The sequence below is a fragment of the Puntigrus tetrazona genome, unplaced genomic scaffold (genome assembly GCF_018831695.1).
Source record: "Puntigrus tetrazona isolate hp1 unplaced genomic scaffold, ASM1883169v1 S000000972, whole genome shotgun sequence".
In the NCBI taxonomy this organism is placed as follows: Eukaryota; Metazoa; Chordata; class Actinopteri; order Cypriniformes; family Cyprinidae; genus Puntigrus; species Puntigrus tetrazona.
In genome coordinates this window covers 24,286-35,353 of record NW_025048567.1, presented here as the reverse complement: position 1 = coordinate 35,353, position 11,068 = coordinate 24,286, and the positions used below count along the sequence as shown (strand labels likewise).

At 38.7% G+C, this 11,068-nt stretch overlaps 14 non-coding genes and 12 pseudogenes across 14 annotated transcripts; all 26 read left to right on the top strand.

The window, feature by feature from the left end:
- Positions 1–978: 978 nt before the first annotated feature.
- On the top strand, positions 979–1,097 carry LOC122337357 (annotated as a pseudogene).
- A 279-nt stretch (positions 1,098–1,376) lies between these two features.
- LOC122337360 lies at positions 1,377–1,496 on the top strand (annotated as a pseudogene).
- A 275-nt stretch (positions 1,497–1,771) lies between these two features.
- On the top strand, positions 1,772–1,890 carry LOC122337339. The gene has a single exon (XR_006249526.1). It is a non-coding gene; the product is annotated as a 5S ribosomal RNA (ribosomal RNA).
- Positions 1,891–2,166: 276 nt separating this feature from the next.
- On the top strand, positions 2,167–2,285 carry LOC122337337. Its single transcript, XR_006249525.1, has one exon. It is a non-coding gene; the product is annotated as a 5S ribosomal RNA (ribosomal RNA).
- Positions 2,286–2,560: 275 nt separating this feature from the next.
- On the top strand, positions 2,561–2,679 carry LOC122337340. The gene has a single exon (XR_006249527.1). It is a non-coding gene; the product is annotated as a 5S ribosomal RNA (ribosomal RNA).
- A 278-nt stretch (positions 2,680–2,957) lies between these two features.
- LOC122337336 lies at positions 2,958–3,076 on the top strand. The gene has a single exon (XR_006249524.1). It is a non-coding gene; the product is annotated as a 5S ribosomal RNA (ribosomal RNA).
- Positions 3,077–3,352: 276 nt separating this feature from the next.
- On the top strand, positions 3,353–3,471 carry LOC122337335. Its single transcript, XR_006249523.1, has one exon. It is a non-coding gene; the product is annotated as a 5S ribosomal RNA (ribosomal RNA).
- A 274-nt stretch (positions 3,472–3,745) lies between these two features.
- On the top strand, positions 3,746–3,864 carry LOC122337334. The gene has a single exon (XR_006249522.1). It is a non-coding gene; the product is annotated as a 5S ribosomal RNA (ribosomal RNA).
- A 276-nt stretch (positions 3,865–4,140) lies between these two features.
- Positions 4,141–4,260, top strand: LOC122337358 (annotated as a pseudogene).
- Positions 4,261–4,534: 274 nt separating this feature from the next.
- On the top strand, positions 4,535–4,653 carry LOC122337348 (annotated as a pseudogene).
- A 274-nt stretch (positions 4,654–4,927) lies between these two features.
- On the top strand, positions 4,928–5,049 carry LOC122337350 (annotated as a pseudogene).
- Positions 5,050–5,329: 280 nt separating this feature from the next.
- LOC122337343 lies at positions 5,330–5,448 on the top strand. The gene has a single exon (XR_006249528.1). It is a non-coding gene; the product is annotated as a 5S ribosomal RNA (ribosomal RNA).
- A 281-nt stretch (positions 5,449–5,729) lies between these two features.
- Positions 5,730–5,848, top strand: LOC122337352 (annotated as a pseudogene).
- A 276-nt stretch (positions 5,849–6,124) lies between these two features.
- LOC122337333 lies at positions 6,125–6,243 on the top strand. The gene has a single exon (XR_006249521.1). It is a non-coding gene; the product is annotated as a 5S ribosomal RNA (ribosomal RNA).
- Positions 6,244–6,521: 278 nt separating this feature from the next.
- LOC122337342 lies at positions 6,522–6,637 on the top strand (annotated as a pseudogene).
- Positions 6,638–6,909: 272 nt separating this feature from the next.
- Positions 6,910–7,028, top strand: LOC122337320. The gene has a single exon (XR_006249508.1). It is a non-coding gene; the product is annotated as a 5S ribosomal RNA (ribosomal RNA).
- Positions 7,029–7,302: 274 nt separating this feature from the next.
- Positions 7,303–7,421, top strand: LOC122337332. Its single transcript, XR_006249520.1, has one exon. It is a non-coding gene; the product is annotated as a 5S ribosomal RNA (ribosomal RNA).
- Positions 7,422–7,695: 274 nt separating this feature from the next.
- On the top strand, positions 7,696–7,815 carry LOC122337346 (annotated as a pseudogene).
- Positions 7,816–8,089: 274 nt separating this feature from the next.
- On the top strand, positions 8,090–8,207 carry LOC122337355 (annotated as a pseudogene).
- A 277-nt stretch (positions 8,208–8,484) lies between these two features.
- LOC122337359 lies at positions 8,485–8,600 on the top strand (annotated as a pseudogene).
- Positions 8,601–8,878: 278 nt separating this feature from the next.
- On the top strand, positions 8,879–8,997 carry LOC122337353 (annotated as a pseudogene).
- Positions 8,998–9,284: 287 nt separating this feature from the next.
- LOC122337330 lies at positions 9,285–9,403 on the top strand. Its single transcript, XR_006249518.1, has one exon. It is a non-coding gene; the product is annotated as a 5S ribosomal RNA (ribosomal RNA).
- A 278-nt stretch (positions 9,404–9,681) lies between these two features.
- LOC122337329 lies at positions 9,682–9,800 on the top strand. Its single transcript, XR_006249517.1, has one exon. It is a non-coding gene; the product is annotated as a 5S ribosomal RNA (ribosomal RNA).
- Positions 9,801–10,076: 276 nt separating this feature from the next.
- LOC122337328 lies at positions 10,077–10,195 on the top strand. Its single transcript, XR_006249516.1, has one exon. It is a non-coding gene; the product is annotated as a 5S ribosomal RNA (ribosomal RNA).
- A 278-nt stretch (positions 10,196–10,473) lies between these two features.
- Positions 10,474–10,592, top strand: LOC122337327. Its single transcript, XR_006249515.1, has one exon. It is a non-coding gene; the product is annotated as a 5S ribosomal RNA (ribosomal RNA).
- A 276-nt stretch (positions 10,593–10,868) lies between these two features.
- On the top strand, positions 10,869–10,987 carry LOC122337347 (annotated as a pseudogene).
- The last annotated feature ends 81 nt before the right edge of the window (positions 10,988–11,068 follow it).

The following is an 11,068-nucleotide window of genomic DNA, read 5'->3' as shown; positions in this document are numbered from 1 at the left end:
TAACTCACTTAACTAATGCTCATAACTTTAATGTAGCCTCATTTTGAAGTTATTTTTTTTTTTTTTATTTAATTCATTACTTTAGCATCTAGTATAATGGCACTTGGTGTGCCTCAATCTAAAAATAGGGGGCTTTGCAGCAGCTTAGTTGACGGCCACGCCAATTCCGTTCAATGCCGCCTGATCTTGTCTGATCTCAGAAGCTAAGCAGAGTTGGGCCTGGTTAGTACTTGATGGGAGACTGCCTAGGAATACCAGGTGCTGAAAAATTTTTGAGTTTTTTCACTTCTTATCTAATACAACGGCCCTTGGTGTGGCCAAGAAGTTTGACCAGCTCTTTGCTTTCCCACCCTGTATTTAATTCAATTGCCTTTAAAAGTAGCTGTACTTTAAACAGAGTTTGACTGTTTTTAACTGCCCAACTAATGCTCTTTCTTATCTTTCAATGTAGCTCATTTTTGGAAGTATTTTTTTGTATTTCATTCATTGACATTATCTAGTATAATGGCACTTAGTGTGCCTCACCTTAAAATAGGGGGTTTTTGCGGCAGCTTTACGCTTACGGCCATACCACCCTCTGTTCACGCCCTGATCTCGTCTGATCTCAGAAGCTAAGCAGAGTTGGGCGTAGTTAGTACTGGATGGGAGACCTTTAGGAATACTCTACAGGTGCTGTAAGTTTTGATTTTTCACTACTTATCTAATACACTGGCCCTTAGTGTGGTCAAAGTTTGACCAGCTCTTTGCTCCCTTACTGCTTATTTGAATTCAATTGCCTTTACAAAGAAGTAGCTGTTTACAACAGAAGCAGAGTTTGACTGTTTTAACTTCTACTTAACTAATGCTCTTATCTTTAATGTAGCTCATTTTGGAAGTATTTTTTTTTTTTTTTGTATTTCATTCATTGCTTATCTGAAGTATAACGGCACTTGAGTGTGCCTCACCCAGCAAATAAGGGCTTTTTGCAGCAGCTTTTTCGCCTAAGGCAATGCCACCCTGTTCACGCCTGATCTCGTCTGATCTCAGAAGCTAAGCAGAGTTGGGCCTAGTTAGTACTTGGATGGGAGACTGCCTAGGAATACCAGGTGCTGTAAGTTTTGAGTTTTTCACTACTTATCTAATACACTGGCCCTTAGTGTGGTCAAAGTTTGACCAGCTCTTTGCTTTCCCTTACTGCTTATTTAATTCAATTGCCTTTAAAGTAGCTGTTCTTTAAACAGAGTTTGACTGTTTTTAACTACTTAACTAATGCTCTTATCTTTAATGTAGCTCATTTTGAAGTATTTTTTTTTGTATTTCATTCATTACTTATCTAGTATAATGGCACTTGAGTGTGCCTCACCTTAAAATAGGGGGCTTTTTGCAGCAGCTTTGAAGCTACTGACCATACCACCCTGTTCACGCCTGATCTTCGTCTGATCTCAGAAGCTAAGCAGAGTTGGGCCTAGTTAGTACTTGGATGGGAGACTGCCTAGGAATACCAGGTGCTGTAAGTTTTGAGTTTTTCACTACTTATCTAATACACTGGCCCTTAGTGTGGCCAAAGTTTGACCAGCTCTTTGCTTTCCCTTACTGCTTATTTAATTCAATTGCCTTTAAAGTAGCTGTTCTTTAAACAGAGTTTGACTGTTTTTAACTACTTAACTAATGCTCTTATCTTTAATGTAGCTCATTTTGAAGTATTTTTTTGTATTTCATTCATTACTTATCTAGTATAATGGCACTTAGTGTGCCTCACCTTAAAATAGGGGGCTTTTTGCAGCAGCTTTTGGCTTACGGCCATACCACCCTGTTCACGCCTGATCTCGTCTGATCTCAGAAGCTAAGCAGAGTTGGGCCTAGTTAGTACTTGGATGGGAGACTGCCTAGGAATACCAGGTGCTGTAAGTTTTGAGTTTTTCACTACTTATCTAATACACTGGCCCTTAGTGTGGTCAAAGTTTGACCAGCTCTTTGCTTTCCCTTACTGCTTATTTAATTCAATTGCCTTTAAAGTAGCTGTTCTTTAAACAGAGTTTGACTGTTTTTAACTACTTAACTAATGCTCTTATCTTTAATGTAGCTCATTTTGAAAGTTTTTTTTTTGTATTTCATTCATTACTTATCTAGTATAATGGCACTTAGTGTGCCTCACCTTAAAATAGGGGGCTTTTTGCAGCAGCTTTAGCTTACGGCCATACCACCCTGTTCACGCCTGATCTCGTCTGATCTCAGAAGCTAAGCAGAGTTGGGCCTAGTTAGTACTTGGATGGGAGACTGCCTAGGAATACCAGGTGCTGTAAGTTTTTGAGATTTTTCACTACTTATCTAATACACTGGCCCATAGTGTGGTCAAAGTTTGACCAGCTCTTTGCTTTCCCTTACTGCTTATTTAATTCAATTGCCTTTAAAGTAGCTGTTCTTTAAACAGAGTTTGACTGTTTTTAACTACTTAACTAATGCTCTTATCTTTAATGTAGCTCATTTTGAAGTATTTTTTTGTATTTCATTCATTACTTATCTAGTATAATGGCACTTAGTGTGCCTCACCTTAAAATAGGGGCTTTTTGCAGCAGCTTTAGCTTACGGCCATACCACCCTGTTCACGCCTGATCTCGTCTGATCTCAGAAGCTAAGCAGAGTTGGGCCTAATTAGTACTTGGATGGGAGACTGCCTAGGAATACCAGGTGCTGTAAGTTTTGAGTTTTTCACTACTTATCTAATACACTGGCCCTTAGTGTGGTCAAAGTTTGACCAGCTCTTTGCTTTCCCTTACTGCTTATTTAATTCAATTGCCTTTAAAGTAGCTGTTCTTTAAACAGAGTTTGACTGTTTTTAACTACTTAACTAATGCTCTTATCTTTAATGTAGCTCATTTTGAAGTATTTTTTTTTTTTGTATTTCATTCATTACTTATCTAGTATAATGGCACTTAGTGTGCCTCACCTTAAAATAGGGGCTTTTTGCAGCAGCTTTGGCTTACGGCCATACCACCCTGTTCACGCCTGATCTCGTCTGATCTCAGAAGCTAAGCAGAGTTGGGCCTAGTTAGTACTTGGATGGGAGACTGCCTAGGAATACCAGGTGCTGTAAGTTTTGAGTTTTTCACTACTTATCTAATACACTGGCCCTTAGTGTGGCCAAAGTTTGACCAGCTCTTTGCTTTCCCTTACTGCTTATTTAATTCAATTGCCTTTAAAGTAGCTGTTCTTTAAACAGAGTTTGACTGTTTTTAACTACTTAACTAATGCTCTTATCTTTAATGTAGCTCATTTTGAAGAAGTATTTTTTTGTATTTCATTCATTACTTATCTAGTATAATGGCACTTAGTGTGCCTCACCTTAAAATAGGGGCTTTTTGCAGCAGCTTTCGCTTACGGCCATACCACCCTGTTCACGCCTGATCTCGTCTGATCTCAGAAGCTAAGCAGAGTTGGGCCTAGTTAGTACTTGGATGGGAGACTGCCTAGGAATACCAGGTGCTGTAAGTTTTTGAGTTTTTCACTACTTATCTAATACACTGGCCCTTAGTGTGGCCAAAGTTTGACCAGCTCTTTGCTTTCCCTTACTGCTTATTTAATTCAATTGCCTTTAAAGTAGCTGTTCTTTAAACAGAGTTTGACTGTTTTTAACTACTTAACTAATGCTCTTATCTTTAATGTAGCTCATTTTGAAGTATTTTTTTGTATTTCATTCATTACTTATCTAGTATAATGGCACTTAGTGTGCCTCACCTTAAAATAGGGGCTTTTGCAGCAGCTTTTAGCTTACGGCCATACCACCCTGTTCACGCCTGATCTCGTCTGATCTCAGAAGCTAAGCAGAGTTGGGCCTAGTTAGTACTTGGATGGGAGACTGCCTAGGAATACCAGGTGCTGTAAGTTTTTGAGTTTTCACTACTTATCTAATACACTGGCCCTTAGTGTGGCCAAAGTTTGACCAGCTCTTTGCTTTCCCTTACTGCTTATTTAATTCAATTGCCTTTAAAGTAGCTGTTCTTTAAACAGAGTTTGACTGTTTTTAACTACTTAACTAATGCTCTTATCTTTAATGTAGCTCATTTTGAAGTATTTTTTTTTTTGAATTTCATTCATTACTTATCTAGTATAATGGCACTTAGTGTGCCTCACCTTAAAATAGGGGGCTTTTTGCAGCAGCTTTAGCACGGCCATACCACCCTGTACCACGCCTGATCTCGTCTGATCTCAGAAGCTAAGCAGAGTTGGGCCTAGTTAGTACTTGGATGGGAGACTGCCTAGGAATACCAGGTGCTGTAAGTTTTTGAGTTTTTCACTACTTATCTAATACACTGGCCCTTAGTGTGGTCAAAGTTTGAAAAGCTCTTTGCTTTCCCTTACTGCTTATTTAATTCAATTGCCTTTAAAGTAGCTGTTCTTTAAAGAGTTTGACTGTTTTAACTAATTAACTAATGCTCATATCTTTAATGTAGCTCATTTTGAAGTATTTTTTTGTATTTCATTCATTACTTATCTAGTATAATGGCACTTAGTGTGCCTCACCTTAAAATAGGGGGCTTTTTGCAGCAGCTTTTCGCTTCACGGCCATACCACCCTGTTCACGCCTGATCTCGTCTGATCTCAGAAGCTAAGCAGAGTTGGGCCTAGTTAGTACTTGGATGGGAGACTGCCTAGGAATACCAGGTGCTGTAAGTTTTTGAGTTTTTCACTACTTATCTAATACACTGGCCCTTAGTGTGGCCAAAGTTTGACCAGCTCTTTGCTTTCCCTTACTGCTTATTTAATTCAATTGCCTTTAAAGTAGCTGTTCTTTAAACAGAGTTTGACTGTTTTTAACTACTTAACTAATGCTCTTATCTTTAATGTAGCTCATTTTGAAGTTTTTTTTTGTATTTCATTCATTACTTATCTAGTATAATGGCACTTAGTGTGCCTCACCTTAAAATAGGGGCTTTTTGCAGCAGCTTTAGCTTACGGCCATACCACCCTGTTCACGCCTGATCTCGTCTGATCTCAGAAGCTAAGCAGAGTTGGGCCTAGTTAGTACTTGGATGGGAGACTGCCTAGGAATGCCACCAGGTGCTGTAAGTTTTGAGTTTTTCACTACTTATCTAATACACTGGCCCTTAGTGTGGCCAAAGTTTGACCAGCTCTTTGCTTTCCCTTACTGCTTATTTAATTCAATTGCCTTTAAAGTAGCTGTTCTTTAAACAGAGTTTGACTGTTTTTAACTACTTAACTAATGCTCTTATCTTTAATGTAGCTCATTTTGAAGTATTTTTTTTTTTTTGTATTTCATTCATTACTTATCTAGTATAATGGCACTTAGTGTGCCTCACCTTAAAATAGGGGGCTTTTTGCAGCAGCTTTGGCTTACGGCCATACCACCCTGTTCACGCCTGATCTCGTCTGATCTCAGAAGCTAAGCAGAGTTGGGCCTAGTTAGTACTTGGATAGGAGACTGCCTAGGAATACCAGGTGCTGTAAGTTTTTTGAGTTTTTCACTACTTATCTAATACACTGGCCCTTAGTGTGGTCAAAGTTTGACCAGCTCTTTGCTTTCCCTTACTGCTTATTTAATTCAATTGCCTTTAAAGTAGCTGTTCTTTAAACAGAGTTTGACTGTTTTTAACTACTTAACTAATGCTCTTATCTTTAATGTAGCTCATTTTGAAGTATTTTTTTGTATTTCATTCATTCATTACTTATCTAGTATAATGGCACTTAGTGTGCCTCACCTTAAAATAGGGGCTTTTTGCAGCAGCTTTAGCTTACACGGCCATACCACCCTGTTCACGCCTGATCTCGTCTGATCTCAGAAGCTAAGCAGAGTTGGGCCTAGTTAGTACTTGGATGGGAGACTGCCTAGGAATACCAGGTGCTGTAAGCTTTTGAGTTTTTCACTACTTATCTAATACACTGGCCCTTAGTGTGGCCAAAGTTTGACCAGCTCTTTGCTTTCCCTTACTGCTTATTTAATTCAATTGCCTTTAAAGTAGCTGTTCTTTAAACAGAGTTTGACTGTTTTTAACTACTTAACTAATGCTCTTATCTTTAATGTAGCTCATTTTGAAGTATTTTTTTGTATTCATTCATTATACTTATCTAGTATAATGGCACTTAGTGTGCCTCACCTTAAAATAGGGGGCTTTTTGCAGCAGCTTACGCTTACGGCCATACCACCCTGTTCACGCCTGATCTCGTCTGATCTCAGAAGCTAAGCAGAGTTGGGCCTAGTTAGTACTTGGATGGGAGACTGCCTAGGAATACCAGGTGCTGTAAGTTTTGAGTTTTCACTACTTATCTAATACACTGGCCCTTAGTGTGGTCAAAAGTTTGACCAGCTCTTTGCTTTCCCTTACTGCTTATTTAATTCAATTGCCTTTAAAGTAGCTGTTCTTTAAACAGAGTTTGACTGTTTTTAACTACTTAACTAATGCTCTTATCTTTAATGTAGCTCATTTTGAAGTATTTTTTTTTTTGTATTTCATTCATTACTTATCTAGTATAATGGCACTTAGTGTGCCTCACCTTAAAATAGGGGCTTTTTGCAGCAGCTTTAAGCTTACGGCCATACCACCCTGTTCACGCCTGATCTCTGATCTCAGAAGCTAAGCAGAGTTGGGCCTGGTTAGTACTTGGATGGGAGACTGCCTAGGAATACCAGGTGCTGTAAGTTTTTGAGTTTTTCACTACTTATCTAATACACTGGCCCTTAGTGTGGCCAAAGTTTGACCAGCTCTTTGCTTTCCCTTACTGCTTATTTAATTCAATTGCCTTTAAAGTAGCTGTTCTTTAAACAGAGTTTGACTGTTTTTAACTACTTAACTAATGCTCTTATCTTTAATGTAGCTCATTTTGAAGTATTTTTTTGTATTTCATTCATTACTTATCTAGTATAATGGCACTTAGTGTGCCTCACCTTAAAATAGGGGCTTTTTGCAGCTTTAGGCTTACGGCCATACCACCCTGTTCACGCCTGATCTCGTCTGATCTCAGAAGCTAAGCAGAGTTGGGCCTAGTTAGTACTTGGATGGGAGACTGCCTAGGAATACCAGGTGCTGTAAGCTTTTGAGTTTTTCACTACTTATCTAATACACTGGCCCTTAGTGTGGCCAAAGTTTGACCAGCTCTTTGCTTTCCCTTACTGCTTATTTAATTCAATTGCCTTTAAAGTAGCTGTTCTTTAAACAGAGTTTGACTGTTTTTAACTACTTAACTAATGCTCTTATCTTTAATGTAGCTCATTTTGAAGTATTTTTTGTATTTCATTCATTACTTATCTAGTATAATGGCACTTAGTGTGCCTCACCTTAAAATAGGGGGCTTTTTGCAGCAGCTTTAGCTTACGGCCATACCACCCTGTTCACGCCTGATCTCGTCTGATCTCAGAAGCTAAGCAGAGTTGGGCCTAGTTAGTACTTGGATGGGAGACTGCCTAGGAATACCAGGTGCTGTAAGTTTTGAGTTTTTCACTACTTATCTAATACACTGGCCCTTAGTGTGGCCAAAGTTTGACCAGCTCTTTGCTTTCCCTTACTGCTTATTTAATTCAATTGCCTTTAAAGTAGCTGTTCTTTAAACAGAGTTTGACTGTTTTTAACTACTTAACTAATGCTCTTATCTTTAATGTAGCTCATTTTTGAAGTATTTTTTTGTATTTCATTCATTACTTATCTAGTATAATGGCACTTAGTGTGCCTCACCTTAAAATAGGGGGCTTTTGCAGCAGCTTTAGCTTACAGGCCATACCACCCTGTTCACGCCTGATCTCGTCTGATCTCAGAAGCTAAGCAGAGTTGGGCCTAGTTAGTACTTGGATGGGAGACTGCCTAGGAATACCAGGTGCTGTAAGTTTTGAGTTTTTCACTACTTATCTAATACACTGGCCCTTAGTGTGGCCAAAGTTTGACCAGCTCTTTGCTTTCCCTTACTGCTTATTTAATTCAATTGCCTTTAAAGTAGCTGTTCTTTAAACAGAGTTTGACTGTTTTTAACTACTTAACTAATGCTCTTATCTTTAATGTAGCTCATTTTGAAGTATTTTTTTGTATTTCATTCATTACTTATCTAGTATAATGGCACTTAGTGTGCCTCACCTTAAAATAGGGGGCTTTTTGCAGCAGCTTTAGCTTACGGCCATACCCCTGTTTCACGCCTGATCTCGTCTGATCTCAGAAGCTAAGCAGAGTTGGGCCTAGTTAGTACTTGGATGGGAGACTGCCTAGGAATACCAGGTGCTGTAAGTTTTTGAGTTTTTCACTACTTATCTAATACACTGGCCCTTAGTGTGGTCCAAAGTTTGACCAGCTCTTTGCTTTCCCTTACTGCTTATTTAATTCAATTGCCTTTAAAGTAGCTGTTCTTTAAACAGAGTTTGACTGTTTTTAACTACTTAACTAATGCTCTTATCTTTAATGTAGCTCATTTTGAAGTATTTTTTTGTATTTCATTCATTACTTATCTAGTATAATGGCACTTAAGTGTGCCTCACCTTAAAATAGGGGCTTTTGCAGCAGCTTTAGCTTACACGGCCATACCACCCTGTTCACGCCTGATCTCTGATCTCAGAAGCTAAGCAGAGTTGGGCCTAGTTAGTACTTGGATGGGAGACTGCCTAGGAATACCAGGTGCTGTAAGTTTTTGAGTTTTTCACTACTTATCTAATACACTGGCCCTTAGTGTGGCCAAAGTTTGACCAGCTCTTTGCTTTCCCTTACTGCTTATTTAATTCAATTGCCTTTAAAGTAGCTGTTCTTTAAACAGAGTTTGACTGTTTTTAACTACTTAACTAATGCTCTTATCTTTAATGTAGCTCATTTTGAAGTATTTTTTTTTTTGTATTTCATTCATTACTTATCTAGTATAATGGCACTTAGTGTGCCTCACCTTAAAATAGGGGGCTTTTGCAGCAGCTTTAGCTTCTGGCCATACCACCCTGTTCACGCCTGATCTCGTCTGATCTCAGAAGCTAAGCAGAGTTGGGCCTAGTTAGTACTTGGATGGGAGACTGCCTAGGAATACCAGGTGCTGTAATTTTTGAGTTTTTCACTACTTATCTAATACACTGGCCCTTAGTGTGGCCAAAGTTTGACCAGCTCTTTGCTTTCCCTTACTGCTTATTTAATTCAATTGCCTTTAAAGTAGCTGTTCTTTAAACAGAGTTTGACTGTTTTTAACTACTTAACTAATGCTCTTATCTTTAATGTAGCTCATTTTGAAGTATTTTTTTGTATTTCATTCATTACTTATCTAGTATAATGGCACTTAGTGTGCCTCACCTTAAAATAGGGGGCTTTTTGCAGCAGCTTTTTGCAGCAGCTTTAGCTTACGGCCATACCACCCTGTTCACGCCTGATCTCGTCTGATCTCAGAAGCTAAGCAGAGTTGGGCCTAGTTAGTACTTGGATGGGAGACTGCCTAGGAATACCAGGTGCTGTAAGTTTTTGAGTTTTTTCACTACTTATCTAATACACTGGCCCTTAGTGTGGCCAAAGTTTGACCAGCTCTTTGCTTTCCCTTACTGCTTATTTAATTCAATTGCCTTTAAAGTAGCTGTTCTTTAAACAGAGTTTGACTGTTTTTAACTACTTAACTAATGCTCTTATCTTTAATGTAGCTCATTTTGAAGTATTTTTTTTTGTATTTCATTCATTACTTATCTAGTATAATGGCACTTAGTGTGCCTCACCTTAAAATAGGGGGCTTTTTGCAGCAGCTTTAGCTTACGGCCATACCACCCTGTTCACGCCTGATCTCGTCTGATCTCAGAAGCTAAGCAGAGTTGGGCCTAGTTAGTACTTGGATGGGAGACTGCCTAGGAATACCAGGTGCTGTAAGTTTTTGAGTTTTTCACTACTTATCTAATACACTGGCCCTTAGTGTGGTCAAAGTTTGACCAGCTCTTTGCTTTCCCTTACTGCTTATTTAATTCAATTGCCTTTAAAGTAGCTGTTCTTTAAACAGAGTTTGACTGTTTTTAACTACTTAACTAATGCTCTTATCTTTAATGTAGCTCATTTTGAAGTATTTTTTTTTTTGTATTTCATTCATTACTTATCTAGTATAATGGCATAGTGTGCCTCACCTTAAAATAGGGGCTTTTGCAGCAGCTTTTTGCTTACGGCCATACCACCCTGTTCACGCCTGATCTCGTCTGATCTCAGAAGCTAAGCAGAGTTGGGCCTAGTTAGTACTTGGATGGGAGACTGCCTAGGAATACCAGGTGCTGTAAGTTTTTGAGTTTTTCACTACTTATCTAATACACTGGCCCTTAGTGTGGTCAAAGTTTGACCAGCTCTTTGCTTTCCCTTACTGCTTATTTAATTCAATTGCCTTTAAAGTAGCTGTTCTTTAAACAGAGTTTGACTGTTTTTAACTACTTAACTAATGCTCTTATCTTTAATGTAGCTCATTTTGAAGTATTTTTTTTTGTATTTCATTCATTACTTATCTAGTATAATGGCACTTAGTGTGCCTCACCTTAAAATATAGGGGCTTTTTGCAGCAGCTTTAGCTTACGGCCATACCACCCTGTTCACGCCTGATCTCGTCTGATCTCAGAAGCTAAGCAGAGTTGGGCCTAGTTAGTACTTGGATGGGAGACTGCCTAGGAATACCAGGTGCTGTAAGTTTTGAGTTTTTCACTACTTATCTAATACACTGGCCCTTAGTGTGGCCAAAGTTTGACCAGCTCTTTGCTTTCCCTTACTGCTTATTTAATTCAATTGCCTTTAAAGTAGCTGTTCTTTAAACAGAGTTTGACTGTTTTAACTACTTAACTAATGCTCTTATCTTTAATGTAGCTCATTTTGAAGTATTTTTTTTTTTGTATTTCATTCATTACTTATCTAGTATAATGGCACTTAGTGTGCCTCACCTTAAAATAGGGGCTTTTGCAGCAGCTTTAGCTTCACGGCCATACCACCCTGTTCACGCCTGATCTCGTCTGATCTCAGAAGCTAAGCAGAGTTGGGCCTAGTTAGTACTTGGATGGGAGACTGCCTAGGAATACCAGGTGCTGTAAGTTTTTGAGTTTTTCACTACTTATCTAATACACTGGCCCTTAGTGTGGTCAAAGTTTGACCAGCTCTTTGCTTTCCCTTACTGC